The sequence below is a fragment of the Lepus europaeus genome, chromosome 11, assembly GCF_033115175.1.
Source record: "Lepus europaeus isolate LE1 chromosome 11, mLepTim1.pri, whole genome shotgun sequence".
Classification (NCBI taxonomy): domain Eukaryota; kingdom Metazoa; phylum Chordata; class Mammalia; order Lagomorpha; family Leporidae; genus Lepus; species Lepus europaeus.
In genome coordinates, this window is record NC_084837.1 from 50434570 (window position 1) to 50450398 (window position 15829).

At 48.8% G+C, this 15829-nt stretch overlaps 1 long non-coding RNA gene across 1 annotated transcript in view; it reads left to right on the forward strand.

Annotated features, from left to right (window-relative positions):
* The window catches only part of LOC133769964 (uncharacterized), a 32205-nt gene extending 16611 nt beyond the window's left edge, over positions 1-15594 (forward strand). Inside the window, exons 2-3 of the long non-coding RNA XR_009867293.1 lie at positions 4445-4772; positions 15471-15594. This is a non-coding gene — a long non-coding RNA (uncharacterized LOC133769964). The remainder of the gene's footprint in view (positions 1-4444; positions 4773-15470) is intronic.
* The last annotated feature ends 235 nt before the right edge of the window (positions 15595-15829 follow it).

The following is a 15829-nucleotide window of genomic DNA, read 5'->3' on the forward strand; positions in this document are numbered from 1 at the left end:
CCGTCCAGTCTCACAGGCTCCCAGACCGGGAGTGTTCCAGGACCCTGCTAGAGGTGACGCAGAGGCCGAGCTGAAAACCGTGGGAAACAGCAGTCCGGGCAGCTTGCTGCCTCGGAGTAGCCAGCTTCGAATGTCGGTGGGATTCTGAGAGTTCAGCAGGAAAGGGCACGCACTCGCTGGGGTGAGAGGAGAGAAGCCTCTGACTTTGGGGAGGAAAGAGGTAGAATGGAGATGGGGCGTGTCAGTGTTTCCCAAAGTGTCTGGCTTGCCTGCTGTCCCTGAACAGGTGGGAAAGAGACTCTGGGCTCTGTCTCCCGGGGAAGCACGGCCCCATTCCACAGTGATGAGGGCTGCCTTCCCCAGATTCTGTCTCTGTCCGACTCTCAGGGTCAGTGGCTCCCATGAGGCGCAGGAAGCAGAATGGGAGGAAGAACCTTGGCTTGGGTTGTGCACGTATTAAACATTTTAAACTATATTTTTTCCATACAGGGCTTGCACGCGTAAACACTTATGCTGTAAATGTTGCAAGGATACACCACTTTTTCCCCCAAAGCAGGTTCTAATTAATCAGCAATATGCTGATTAAGCATCTGCAGGAGAATCACTGTGCTGAACACTGTAGGAGGTTAAAGATTTACAGCGGAAACTTCGTCCTTGTACTCAAGGAATTTACTGTCTAGCTAAGGAAATGGGACACGTCAGTGAAACACCTAGAAAACAACTGCCAAGAACAGTGCCACACTCTCTGTGATTTATCTGCGTTTCCCCCACAGGGAGACTCAACTCTGCCCCATTGGCCAAGCTCCCGGGCTCTGGGCAGATGATACAAATCTTCCCCCTGTGCCCCTCCATTCCTTATCCCACGAACTCACTCACTGCTGCTAGACTCTTCATGTGCACCGCTCAGTCCTCTTCCTTCCCGTGGGGCTCAGTGGGCTGGGTTGGGAGTGAGGACAGTCAGGGGAGGGGGTGTTCAGAAAATGGACCCTACAGAATTAGCCATGCTCATATAAACAAAGGTTTAATTTGTTTGACTGTCTTTTGTCAAAATGGAATGATCTGGGGCCACTCTTGTGATAAACAGGTAAAACTGTCACCTGTGATGCCAGCGTCTCACATGGGCACCAGTTCATGTCCAGGTTGCTGTATTTCGATCTGGACCCATGCTTAATGGCCCGGGAAGGGCGGTAGAAGATGGCCCAAGTCACTGGGCCCCTGCCACCCATGTGGGAGACCCAGATGAAGCTCCTGGCTCCTGGCTTTGGCCTGGCCCAGTGCTAGCCATTGCAGCCATCTGAGGAGCGAACCAGCAGGTGGAAGACCTGTGTGTGTGTGTGTGTGTGTGTAACTCCAAATTTCAAATAAATAAATAAATCTTTTTTAAAAACTGGAAGGACTGGGTTAGTTGAATGGATCACATAAACCTTATCAGGTTGACCAGCACCTGCCCAGTCTCACTCATGTGGAAGGAAGACAAAAGGCCATCAGGGGACCTGCGTGTGCACTTCTGAGGGTCCTTTGCTTGCTCAGTAGCTTGTCCATGTTCTCTCACACGTCTTTATGCCTGTACCCTTCACGTAAACATTTGCCTTCTTCTTGAGCTCACGTTTATGTGAGTGTAATCACCTGCATATGCTCCTTTAACCTAGAGACAGGTTCAAGAGAGTGACAAGAGTTACTGGACAGCTTCTGCCACTACCCAGGCTTCCACAACGGGGTTTACAGGAAAGAATGGAGGTCTATGTTCCTGATTCTCCCCAGGAAGTTACATAGCTAGTAGCACTCTAGACGCAGAAGGAATATAAGTTAATTCGTCACATAAAACAGTTGGCTTTGGGCATGAAGGCTTAGTTTCTCATGGAATCAGGTTGAGAAGGGGCGCTCTGGGCCCTGGTCCGTAGATCCCAGACAACACCAGAGCGCCCCCCTTTTCTTGGTCTACTTCCGTTGCCACAACTGACTCAAAATGACTTATTGAATCATGACTTGGGCAGTGTAGGTAAAATGTAATTGGAGTTTAAAAGAGAGACAATAGCTTGTGTGTGTGTGTGTCAGTGGGGGGGCATGTTGAGTTATAATGCTGTTAGATATTCTTTTTTCAAAAATTATTTATTTTATTTATTTTGAAAGAGTTATGGAGAGAAGTAGAGACACACACACACACAGAGACAGATGTCTTCCATCCACTGGTTCACTTCCCAAATGGCTGCAACAGCCAGAGCTGAGCTGATTGAAAGCCAGGAGCCAGGAGCTTCTTCTGGGTCTCCCATGTGAGTGCAGGGGTCCCAGACCACCCTCCACTGGTTTCCCAGTGCATTAGCAGGGAGCTGGTTTGGAAGCAGAGCAGCTGGGACTCGAACAGGCACCTATATGGGATGCTGGCACTGCAGGCCTGGTCTTTAACCCGCTGTGCCATAGTGCTGGAGATGTTGTTAGATATTCTAAAGTTAATATTAACCTAGAATAGGCAGTGAACTTGGAGGGGTGAGGAGACTCAAGCTTTGCTCTCTCCCTCCCTCAAGGCAGGGTGGCTTAGGGTGGCCATACCACTGAGTAGTGGCTCTCCTTTTGTCATGTGGAACTGGAACTCCTCTGTTCAAGTAACACACTATAGACTTGTAAATAGTGATTTAAATGCATCTCAGGTGGGGGCCGGTGCTCTGGTGCAGTGGGTTAAGCCTCAGCCTATGGCTCCAGTTCATATCCCAGCTGCTCCTCTTCTGATCCAGCTCTCTGCTATGGCCTGGGAAAGCAGTAGAGGATGGCCCAACTCCTTGGGCCCCTGGACCCACATGGGAGACCCAGAAGAAGCTCCTGGCTTCTGGCTTTGGATCAGCTCTTCTCTCTCTCTCTCTCTTTCTCTGTAACTCTATCTCTCAAATAAATAAATCTTTAAAAAAAAGTGTCGAAAGTGAAGAATGTCGCATACCTACCACATCTCTACATGAATTTAATTGTCACGGTTTGTCATAGGGCGTCCAGGTGTTGAGGAGATTCCCTGGTCTTGGTGGGTGTGTGGAAATGGTCATAAGCAAAATGGGGTTTCCTGTGTCAGCCCTAACAAAAGCAACACATCAATGAGTAAAGCCGGGAGGTTCTGAAGGTTGTCACATGATTGCCCGAGAGCAGCCATCACAAAAAGCTGCCAGAACCACAGCATTGCACAGAAAATACTTCTGTGAAGACACCTGCCCAGCACACGTCTGTCCATGTGAACTGGCACCACTCTCGGTATTAGTCCTTGTGGCCAAGGATGGTTGTTTCAAAACATCTTATGTAATCCTCCTCCCTTTTGCATTAACAAATTCCTCCTTGCTTCTACCTCCTTGAGTATGTTCATGGTTTACTATGGCATGCACATTCCCATTGCAGTGTGCAACTGTTCCCAAATAAACATCATCATTCTTGGGGGAATCCCTCTGATTGTTATTTAGGTTGACAGCTGGATGGAGAAGGTAAGGATGTTTTGAGCTCATCATGACAAGAATAGAAATCTGTTGGGACGAAAGAGCAGGGCAGCAGGCTGGCGCTGCCGTCCTCCGGCAGGCTCGGGGAACGCTGTCATCTCGGAGCTTACATCTCCAGGACAGCGTTTTCTCTGAGTCAGGCTTGACCTGTGCCTTGCCTGGCTCCTGTGGGGTAGGGGTTGCCAGGGGGATGGCACATTCCTCCACGATTCTGATTTCTCCTCTGGCTGGACTTGGCAGAACCTAAATTTTCTTAGGTACCGACAGGCGGTCAGAAGAACCCTATCCCCGCTTCTCTGCACCCCAGTGCACAAGGCCCTGTTTGAAACCTTGATTTCGCCCCTGGCCAGGGCCCCTCCTTTCTTCTTGCTGGAGCCAGGCAGAAAGCTTGCCTTGCTTCAGCTGTGGCTTGTGGGGCTGTCTGGGTGAAACCCACTAACTCAGTGTTTCTTGCATCTGGTGTTACCTGTGGTGCTACAACATTTATTCTTTTTTTTCAAATAATGGTTTATTTTATTTGTTTGAAAGGCAGAGCTATGGGATGGGGGAAAGACTGAGAAAGAAAGATAGATTAGAGAGAGAGAGAGAGAGAGAGAGAGAGAGAATATCTTCCATCTACTAGTTCACTCCCTAAATGGTCACTATGACTGGAGCTGGACCAGGCTGAAGCCAGGAGCTAAGAATTCCATCCTGGTCTTCCACCTGGCTGGCAAGGGCCCAAGAATTTGAGCCATCTTCCACTGCTTTTCCAGGCACATTAGCAGGAAGCTGGATCAGAAATAGCACAGATGGGGCTCCAACTGGTCCTGTGATGTGGGATGCAGGCATTGCAGGTGGTGGCTTAACCCGCTGTACCACAGTGTAGGTCTCAACAATTATTATTCTAGGCTAAGTCTCTATTTGTTCTCACGTACTTCTCTGTGGAAGTCCTTGCCAAATTAGTGATTGCTTCTCTAATACTTGTTTTCTTGGGGCAGATAATCAGCGCCGTGAGACCCCGTGTCCGTCCTGCTCATCACCTGTGGTCAGGCACAACAAAGTCATCCCAGGCTTTCAAACAGGGAATTGGGCACACACAGGGCTGGAGAAAGCACCAGGCAGCTGCCAGGGGCCTGAGGGCTGAAGGACGGGAAAGGGGAGGTGTCGCCAGCTGCGAAGCTGAGGCCGCCCAGCAGGAATGAGGACCACAGCGGAGGCTGCCCGGTCCCCGGAGCGAGGGGCTTGGCCCATGGCGCGCTGAAAGCTGAGAAGTAGAGGAAGAAACCATCTGGGCTTCGCCTTCTCAGCCTCTTGCTACTGCCCCAGGTAGGCTTTCTAGCCGGGGACTAGCTTGGCAGCCGTGAAACGGAAACAGTTTTCAGGAGAGCGGTGGAGATCTGAGAGGAAACCAGCAGGGCCCCGCAGGGCGCGTGGACGGGTGGGTAAGCCTCCGTGGCCCCTCGTTCCCCACCTGCAGGAACAGAACCACCCCTCGCGTCTCTGCCACCAGGGGGCGCTGATGGGCTCTGACATGCCGCCGGAGGGGGACCCGGGTCGGTGAGGACACGCGAGCCCCGCGGGTGGCGTCTCCTTGCCCAAGAACTTCCTTCTGAATTTCGCGGAGTTTAAAACATGTTCTTCTGCCAGGAGGGGCTGAAACGTGGACCACTGAAACGTGTCAAAACGTGGGCCACTTCACAGGGGCCCTGTTTGAAGCCCAGCCTAGTTTTCCTGAGCCTCAAATCTAAAGCCTGCGGGGGATCACGGTCCTCGAAATGACCAAAGTAGCATTTCAGGGGCAAGGACCCGGCCTGTGCCTGGCCTTGGTTAGGGTTTCCGGTCACTCTGGGAGTGCCTGGAGGCTTCCATCCCAGGTGGGCCCCGTGCCTGGGGTCGCAGGGAAGGCTGAGATGCTGCGGTTTGTCCATCAGAGGGCTACCCCCCAACCCTGGCCATGGCAGACTGGGCTGAGGTTGGGCACCTCGCCCATACCTTGGAAAGGTGCTGCTACCTTGTGGGATCTTCCGCATCTCATTGTTGGAGCAGATTTGGGGGAGCAGAGGCTGCCCTGATCCTAGAAGGAAGGACGTTTCTATTGCAGATAAGAGAGGGAAGGAGAGAGAGAGAGAGGGAGAGAGAGAGAGAGAGAGAGAGAGAGAGAGAGAGAGAGAGAGAGAGATCTTTCATCCCTTGGTTTACTCTCTAAATGGCCCAAATGGCTTAGGGCTAGGCCAGGAGCAAGGAGCTAGATCCGGGTCTCCCATGTGGGTGGCCCCAAGTACTTGGGCCATCTTCTGCCTTTCCCAGAAGCACTAGCAGGGAGCTGGACGGAAAAGGGAACAGCCGGAACTGGAACTGGAACTGGTGCCCATATGGGATGCCAACATCGCAGGTGGCGGCTTCACCCACTGTGCCACAATGCTGGGACCTTATTTTACGCTTAATGACAATTGATTTGAAGAGTTCACAAATGGGGAAATCCAAGTAGTACTGTGTGTACACGCGTGTAAGTGTGTGCACAACCATGTACATGTGCATTTTGTGGGTAGGATATCAGGAAGCCAGGATCATCCTGGTCACATCAATTAGTGCCTGAATCTGCAGCTTAAATAGTATTTAGTGTAGAAATTCAGAAGTGGAAAGATGACCTTGGAAATAATTTAGCATTCCCCTCATCTATAACCAAAGATATCGCTGCAGCCCTTGCTGCTCGCAAGAAGTCTGGAAGATTCAGAAACTTGAGGAACGCAGTTAATGAGTTGAGTTATGAAAGGGTTTGTGCTGCGCTTCTCAGTATTCCAGCCTCGCCTCTCTCTGAGAAGGTCCAGCCTGAGCCTTTACTGCAGCAGCAAAGCATGAAATGGCATTTCCCAGTTTTCTACCGAAAAGATTTGGCTCTCTGGCTCTAATCCCATCTCTGGTCCTTGGATTCTTCTTAGACTCTCTTGTAGCCGAGGATACAAAAGTCTGGAATGGGGGGGTGGCACTGTGGTGCAACGGGTTAAGGCCTCGGCTGACAGCGCCAGCATCCAATATGGGTGCTGATTCAAGTCCCTGTTACTCCACTTCTGATCCAGCTCTCTGCTAATGTGCTTGGGAAAGCAGTAGAAGATGGTCCAAGTCCTTGGGCCCCTGCACCCAAGTGGTAGACAGGCAAGAAGCTCCTGGCTCCTGGCTTCAGATGGGTTCAGCTCCAGCCATTGTGGCCATCGGGAGAGTGAACCAGTAGATGGAAGACCTCTCTCTATCTCTACCTCTCTCTATAACTCTTTCAAATAAATAAAATAATTTTTTTAAAAGTCTGGAATGGCAGGAAAATTATCCAGTAAGATGGTAGAGTAAGTAGATCAATCAAACTCCTCACTCCAGATTCTATTAAAATTAATTAAAAATTTTTAGTAAAGGATTTCCAGCAGTGCAGCAGAGCATAGCCACTAAGGTGACTTAAGAAAGAATACCATACATGGGAAAAATCAGTGTGGGTTTCCTGCAAAAGTTTCCAAAAAAGACGTGAACCTTCAGAAAACTTTCTTGTAATTACTCTTGAGAAAGCAACTGCAGGGAACCATCCCCACACTTCAGAAAATGGTTGGTTCTTTTTTTTTTTTTTTTTTTTTTAAGATTTATTAATTGGGCTGGCTCTGTGGCACAGTAGGTTAATCCTCTGCCTTCAGTGAAAACATACCATATGGGTGCCGGTTCTAGTCCCGGCTGCTCCTCTTCCAATCCAGCTCTCTGCTGTGGCCTGGGAAAGCAGTAGAGGATGGCTCAATCTCTTTGGCCCTTGTACCCTCATGGGAGACCTGGAGAAAACTCCTGGCTCCTGGCTTTGGATCGGCCCGGCTCTGGCTGTTTTGGCCATTTGGGGAGTGAACCAGTGGATGGAAGACTTTTCTCTCTGTCTTTCCCTCTCACTATCTGTAACTCTACCTGTCAAATAAATAAATAGAAATCTTTTAAAAATATTTATTTATTTGAGAGTCAGAGTTACAGACAGAAAGAGAGACAGAGAGAAGGGTCTTCCATCCACTGGTTTATACCCCAAATGACCACAATAGCCAGACCTGGGGTGATCCAAAGCCAGGAGCCTGGAGCTTCCTCCAGGGCTTCCATGTGGGTGCAGGGGCATCAGGACTTGGACCATCTTCTGTTGCTTTCCCAAGCGTGTTAGCAGGGAGCTGGATCAGAAGTGGAGCAGCCAGGACTTGAACCGGTGTCCATATGGGATGCTGGCTCTGCAGGTGGCGGCTTTCCCTGCTATACCACAGCACCGAGGTGCCCCTTTCAAAGCTATGAAATTGACATTATGTCCTCTCAGTCCTAATCCCTTATTATCTAACAGTAATAATCTTTATGTTTTGTTCCGAGGAAGTCAGAACAAAAAGGAAGGAAGGGAATGATCACTGCAAAAGACACTGAAAATGTTCTGGCTTCACAAAGCAGAAAACACACTTAAAGCAGTAAGGAAAATCTTGAGCAATGGATGTAGAGCTTTAGGAAACAAAACTAGAAAATGAAACATTCCAGGAAGGCAGGTGTCAGGGATGGAGCTAGCATTACGCTTTCTGGAGAGCTGGGCTTCCTAGTTTGAGTAACCAGAACAAAGAAAAGGCACTAAATCAATCATTAAAAATTCAACAATACGGTTTTCCAGAATCAGTAAGAGAGAGACTTGAAACAGAGGAGTCATGTGGTCTAACAGAATTATTATGAAGGTTTGAGGAGCAATTTGTTATTTCCAAAACAGTTCTCACAGGCATACACCTTTCCACTTGATTTCACAGCAACACTGTAAGATGGACAGATAGTGCTCTTCTCCCATTTTACTGATGGAAACTAGCCTCTGAGAGGCTAATGCTTTGACCAAGGAATATAACTAGCAAGTGAAGAACCCAAGTTCAAGTCCAGGTTTTGCTTTCCAAAGTGGAGGTGTCTTATGCCCACTTTAAACAAGGGAGATATTCTTGCAATACTGTGCAAAAGGCGATCATTTTTAAAAGAATGTAAGCTGGAAAGCTTATTGTCTTTTATAGTAACATAGAAAAAGAGCTCAGTGGATAGGGAGTAACCAAGAATGAGAGAGAGGAGAGAGAGAGAGGGAGAGAAAGTTAGTTGTATTCACTTCATGCTTGATCACATGGGATGTCACAAGATCTGTAAGCTTTTCAAGGTTCTGGAAATCCAACCAGTCACTCACTGACCCCAGTGAGTCAGTCGGAGGACTGCTTCTAACAGAAGTTTGTGCCAAACACAGAAACCTACATCAAGGACACTTTTAAAAAATATTTATTTGAAAGGCAGAGTGAGAGGGACACAGAGAGAGCGAGCAGTATCTGCCATCCACTGATTCACTCTCCAAACGGCCACAATAACTAGATCTGGACCAGGCTGAAGCTAGGAGCCAGCAACTCCATTCTGGTCTGCCCTGTGGGTGGCGGGGGCTCAATTACTTGGGCCATCATCCTCTGCTTTCCCAGGCAGGTTAGCAGGGAGCTGGATCAGCGCTCCTCTATGGGAACCTGGAGTTGCAAGCAGGAGCTTAACCCGCTCTGCCACAATTCCAGCCCCTGCATCAAAGACATAAATGTGAACATTCTGAAAGTATATTTGATTAATAAGTGTAATTATTGTATCGGATGGGACAGGAGTAATGTGTGTCCTCAGATGTGTGTGAGGCATTGTTAACTGCTCTTGCCTTTCTCCGAGAGTCATTTGGCTAAATGTGACATAAACCATTCCTTAGACTTGATATTATAACTCTGGGGACTTACTCGAATGCAATAATTCAAAGAAGACAAAATTATAGATGGTTATACTGCTATTATTTATAGTCAGGAAAGCTTGAAATAAAAACCCAAGATTTGGATTTTAGCCAAAATGAATATTATGTAGCTATTAAAAATAATGAAAATGAAATGTGTGTCTGACATTGGCAATGGAACTACAACTAAACTTTAAAAATTGCTATGATTAAATAATGAAAAAGTACATGTAGATAAAAATTGAAATGTGATTTTAAGAAATAGCTTGAGTTAATTTAGGGTGGTGGCATTAAAGTTGAATTTTAAAAATTCCTTTTTAAAATGGTTTTAAGTTTATACATGGTGAAGAAATTGACAATGCTGCTGTCGAAACATGGGCAGTGCCATCCAGGTTGGAGATCCATGACTGTCATCGGTGAAGTTAAGAACCTGCTGCTGCCTCTGAGTAGGGGAACTGTGGACCCATGGGCCTGGGCTACAGGGCTGAGAAGTGACTTAGTTCTCACTCTATGGGCTATATAGTTGGATGCCTTTGAAATTTTGTATCCTGGGCATGTGGTGTCTATTTGAATATGATGTGTAGGAGCCGGTGTTGCGGTGCAGTGGGCTAAGCCACCACTTGTAGTGCCAGTTCCCCATACTGGAGCACCAGTTCGAGTCCTGGATGCTCTACTTCCAATCCAGCTCCCTGCTAGTGTGCCTGGGAAGGCAGTGAAAGATGGTCCAAGTACTTGGGCCCCTGCCACCCATGGGAGAGATCAAGATGGAGCTCCTGACTGCTAACTTTATCCTGGCTGAGCCCTGGCTGTTGTGGGCACTTGGGGAGTGAACCAGAGGATGAAAGATCTCTCTGTCTTTCCCTCTCTGTCTCTCAAATACAAGCTAATTAAACAAAACATTTTAAACAATGATGTGTAGGCACAGTATATCTACAATGACTGTATTTCTGATCTGAAGATTGGGCCAAATGGTCTGATGATGGGACAGAGGCTGGAATCAGTGTGATGCTAGAAAAACCATGACATTGGTCAATGTGCCCTGTTAATAGGAGGGTGAGAAGTGGGGACAACGCCAAAGCTAGGAGAGCAGTAGGTGGGAATAGGTCTTCCTTGGAGTCCAGTTGCTGCAGGTAGGATCTTGGGGTAGAGGGCCTGGGAGCGGGAAGCCATACTGTGGGACTTGGGCAGAGATGGTGACAAAGACAGCAGAGGAAGTATGTGTGTGTGTGTGTGTGTGTGTGAACAGCAAGGAGTGGCATCCAAGGAGGCCAACACTGTGGCACCCACGAGGAAACTGAGGCACAAGGCATGGGGTGGCCACCGTGGCCAGAGCTCCTGGGTGCATACAATGGGGACACCAGGGAAGCTGGGAGACAGGAAGCCTTGGGGGGCGAGTTGCTGGGGCCCACGTGAACCTGCTGGAAACAGACATCCCACGCTGGGCTCAAGGCTCTGGGCCAGTGCTGCTGGGCTGGTGGCAAATCTCAAGGTTTGTTGTGTTCACTCGTACCAGGGAAGGAACTGGATTAGAGCTGGAAGGCTGAGGTGCAAGTTCTGCTTTGAGAAGCAGCGCTGTGACCTTCATCCCTGTCCACTCACCCTGTGGTGTAGGTAACCTCAGCTGCCTGGCCGGGGCAGGACGTGGAGGTGACAGCGAAGCTGCCTGTGGGAACTTTGACACAGGGGAAGTACACGGATGTGCTGTGAACCGTGAAACCAGAGCAGGTGACAGCAGAGAGCTGCTCAGTGACTCGCAGGAGGTGGGAGGCTCTCAGACCACCTCGGAGCGATGGGGAAGAGGCTAACTTGTTGCTGAGAACAAGAGCTGAGGCCCACAGAGCCCCCGAAGGAGGGCACCTGCTCGTGTTGGTCTCTGCAGTGCTCAGGCGACGGTGCCCGGCCTCGGTGTCTCGGCCCAGAGACAAGCACCCTGACCCCATCAGCCGCTTGAGACAGGGTCCCGCTGTGCTGACTGGTCTCCGCATGGTGGGGTGCCACCTGTCTTTCTATGAAGCCTGTCCCTCAGGGATGAAACACAGTATCCTTCAGAAAAGATTTCTATAGTTTACCAAAAGAAAAAAAAAGTAAAAAAAAAAAAAGTCCTTTTTTCCCATGACTGTGGAACCAGGTTCCAAGTTTGGCTCTGCTGCTTCCTAACTGGTGGTCTTGGGTGAGTTACTTGAAGTTGCTGTGCCTCAGTGTCCGGATCTAGCAAGTGGAGGTATTAGTGATATCTGCCTGAGACCTGTGCGGAATAATGGGTTAAAGCGTGGGAGAGCCTGGCACGTGGTGTTTAAGGAAAGCTGCTGACTTGGCATGCTGGCTTAGCCGGATGGGACTCTCTGAGCTTGTGCCGGGTGCTGAGGCCTAGCAGTTTACTGCACGGAAGGTGTCTCAGTCCATTTCCTGCCTCCGTAACAAATTACCTGGGGCTAGGTGCCTTTAACTGAAGTGCAAGAGCTTGGAGCCAGCATCTGCTTGACTCTGGTGGGGGCCTCATGGCAGATGACGTCTACAGTGGGACTGTGTGTGTGGGAGAGGGAGGTCTCGTGGTGAGAGAGGAAGCAAGAGAGTGGGAGAGGCCGGGCTCTCTCCTGTAACAGCCCACTTGTGAGACCAGCATGAGTCCCTTCGTGAGCGGGGTCACGACTCTGTCACCTTTGAAAGGTCTCCCCGCAGTGCAGTAGTGTTCTGCTGGGGAGTGAAGCCTCAACATGAGTTTTGGTGGGGGTGGGGCATTCAAACCATAGCAGGGCCAGTCCAGGTAGAGGATGTCGTTTGCATGGGTCTTGGGAGGGTGAGCAGGCTCCAGGTAGCTAGGGCAGAGGCAACATATATGACAGAGTCAGGGAGTCAGATAGAGCAGTTTGGTCTGGGACCAGATCCCATGAGTACGAATAATGACAAATCGTGCTGTACTAATTAGTTCCTTCCTTCCTTCCTTCCTTCCTTCCTTCCTTCCTTCCTCCTTCCCTTCCCTTCCCTTCCCTTCCCTTCCCTTCCCTTCCCTTCCCTTCCCTTCTCTTCCCTTCCCTTCCCTTTCCTTCCTTTTTTCAAAAAGATTTATTTATTTGAAAGGCACAGTTAGAGAAAGAGAGAGAGAGAGAGAGAGAGAGGTCTTCCATCTGCTGATTCACTTCTCAAATGGCCGCAACAGCTGGAGCCGGGCGAATCTGAAGCCAGGAGCCAGGAGCTTCTTCTGGGTCTCCCACGTGGGTGGAGGGGCCCAAGGACTTGGGCCATCTTCCACTGCTTTCCCAGGCCATAGCAGAGAGCTGGATCAGAAGAGGAGCATCCGGGACTTGAACTGGTGCCCATATGGGATGCTTTACCCGCTCTGCCACAGCACCAGCCCTGTCAGTTCCGATTTCATCCTACAGGCATTTCCTGACGAATTTCAGGTAGGTGACTGACAAAACAGAATTTGCATCTTAGACTGTGTGATCCTTCAGAGTATGGGAGGTGCCTTACTCATCTTTGTGTCTTCTGTAAGTAATCATCATTTTACTCATAGCAAGAAACCAGGGGATGGGTTCAGATGGTGGCTAAGTCATGTGCATTCAGGCGGGCATTGTGGCGCAGCTGTGGTAAGCCACTGCTTGAATGATGCATATAGGTGCTGACTCAAGTCCCGGCTCTTCCACTTCTGATCTCTGCCTTTATTTGAAAGTCAGAGTTACAGGGAAAGGGAGAGACAGAGAGAGACTCAGAGAGATCCATCTTCCATCTGCTGGTTCACTCCCCAAATGGCTGCAAAGGCCAGGGCTGGGCCAGGCCAAAGCCAGGAGCTAGGAGCTTCATCTTGGTCTCTCATGTGGCTGGCAGGGCCTCAAGTACATCTTCTGGTGTGTTTTTCAGGCCATTAACAGAGATCTGGGTTGAAAGTGAAGCAGCTGGGACTCAAACCGGCACCCATATGGGATGCTGGTGTCACAAGCATCACCACTACACCACAGCGCTGGCCCTTTTGCATACCATAGTGGCGTGCCTGGATTTAATACCCACTCCAGCTCCAGCTCCTGACTCCAGATTCCCGCTAATGCGAACCCTAAGAGGCTGTGGTGATGGCTCAAGTAGTTGGGTTCCTGCCACCCATATGGGGAGGCCTAGATTGAGTTCCTGGCTCCTGGCTTTGGCCTGGCCCAGTCCTTGCTCATACAAAGATTTGAGAGCTCCCTTTATTTTTCTTTCTCCCTTTCTTAGCTGCGCAAATAATAATAAGAAAGAAAGAAATCAATAAGCATTGGGTGAATGAACAGAAGGCAATGCTGGTGACCACGCAGAGTAGGTGGACACTAGCGGAGACCCCAAGGAGGCTGCTGCAATAGCCCACATTGGGGAAAAGGAGTGTGAGCAAGACTGTCATTGTTGACACCTTTGAACCCTTGAGAGGCCCAATAGTTGCAGTATTAAGGTAGGATTAAAAAAAAATCCTATGGGATCAGTGCATGGTACAGCGAGTAAAAGCCCCAGCTTGCAGTGCTGGTTTGAGTCCCGGCTGCTCCACTTCCGATCCAGCTCACTGCTAATGTGCCTGGGAAAGCAATGGAAGATGGCCCAAGCCCTTGGACCCCTGCACCCACATGGGAGACCCGGAAGAAGCTCCTGGCTCCTGGCTTCAGATTGGTGCAGCTCCGGCTGTTGCAGCCATCTGGGGAGTGAACCAGTGGATGGAAGACCTCTCTCTTTCTGTCTCTACCTCTCTCTAACTCTTTCAAATAAAAAAAAAATCTTAAAAAAAATCCTGTTAGATGCACCTTGTGGTACAGTGGGTTAAGTTGCTGCCTACAAAGCTGGCATCCCATATTAGACCAACGGTTCAAGTCTCAGATGTTCTGCCTCTGATCCAGTTCTCTGCTAATGTACCTGGGAAAGCAGCAGAAGATGGCCCAGGTACTTGGACTCCTGCCACCCAAATGGGAGATCAGAATGGAGCTCCAGGCTCCTGGCTTTGACCTGGCTCAGTCTTGGCTGTTGCAGCCATTTGGGGAGTGAACCAGCAGATGGAAGAGCTTGCTTGCTCTCTCTTTCTCTCTGCCTTTCAAATAAATGAATAAATATTAAAAAAAAATTAAAAAGCCACAGTCACAGTTTCCACTCATCTATTTAAGGTCATATATTTTATGATGGGGTGTGTCTGAAAAGGCACATCTAAGAAATTCACTTAAATTTAAATATTTAAAATATATACCTGTATATTTGTGCGTGTGTGTGTGTGTGTGTGTACAGGTACAGTTGTATACTGCTGTAGGTTGTGGAGATACACAGGGCTGCCTGGAGCATGACCTTGACCGGGACTGCTCTCTCAGTTGCCTGGCATTGAGCTAGCTCTCACACTCAGTGTCCCTTGGGGCTTTTGGCTTGCAAGGTCTTCAAGTTCTGGAAGCTGTGATGTCTGACAGGATTCCCTTTAACAGTTGCCTAAGATTGGGACTGATGGGGCTGGTGCTGTGGCGTAGCGGGTAAAGCCGCTGCCTGTAGTGCCACCACCCCATGTGGGCACCAGTTCAAGTCCTGACTGCTCCACTTCCAATCCAGCTCTCTGCTGTGGCCTGGGAAAGCAGTAGAAGATGGCCCAAGTACTTGGTCCCTGCACCCATGTGGGTGACCAAGAAGAAGTTCCTGGCTCCTGGCTTCGGATCAGCCCAACTTTTGCTGTTGTGGCCATTTGGGGAGTGAGCCAGTGGATGGAAGACTTCTCTTTCTCTCTGCCTCCCTTTCTGTAACTCTGCCTTTCAAATAAATAAATAAATCTTTTTAAAAAAAGACTATTGCTAAAGTGTTTATTGTTACACGAGGGGCTGCTTTTATAGTGAAACAGAATACCAAGGGGTGGGGGCGCTCCTGCAGTGCGTTGCCTGTGGCAGGTTCCGTTCAACAAGTATCCTTCTCCAAGCACTGTTCCCATGTGAGGTGAGGAGGGCAGAGACCTGGACCTACTGACCTGCTCCCAGGAATTCCAGCAGCCCCAAGTGATGTTGGTTAATGTCCAGCCTGATGTTTGTAGATAAGATGGCCAACTTGTCCTACAGCTGGCGGCTGGCGGCATTGCCATTACTATCAGCTAGTGGGGGAAACCCACTAGCTTCAGCTCACAGTGCACAGGTTTTAATTATTTCCATCATAAGGTTTGACAAAGCTCTAAAATTAGAGCAAATATTTCAGGAAAATCTTGTATAATAAATTCCAGCCATAATGCCCTATTCACAGAATCTAAAATATGGCTATTTATTTTTCTTCTTCTTCTTTTATTTTTTTTTCAGATCTCTTTCTCTGCAGGCCTCCTGAATAATGGTGGTGTGTTTTCTCTCTAATGGCATGGAGAAAGGCTGTCTTCTGCAGGCTTCATTGCTCAGGTTTGAGCTAATGATAGCAGTTTGTTTGAAGTAGATTTTGGTACGTGTATGTTTGAGATGAAATTCATGCAAAGAGACAGGTGTAATAGTGTTTTGGTTCTTGCTGTGACCAAGAAGGTTTCATCTTTTTTTTCTTCCTTTCTTTTCTTTGGGAATGAAAATAACACTTAAAAATCACAGTTGACTTTGTAGTTTGTCCAATTATTGGGAATCAACTAATAGCAAAGAACCTCCTCAATGGCATTATCAGGTTTAATGTGAATATA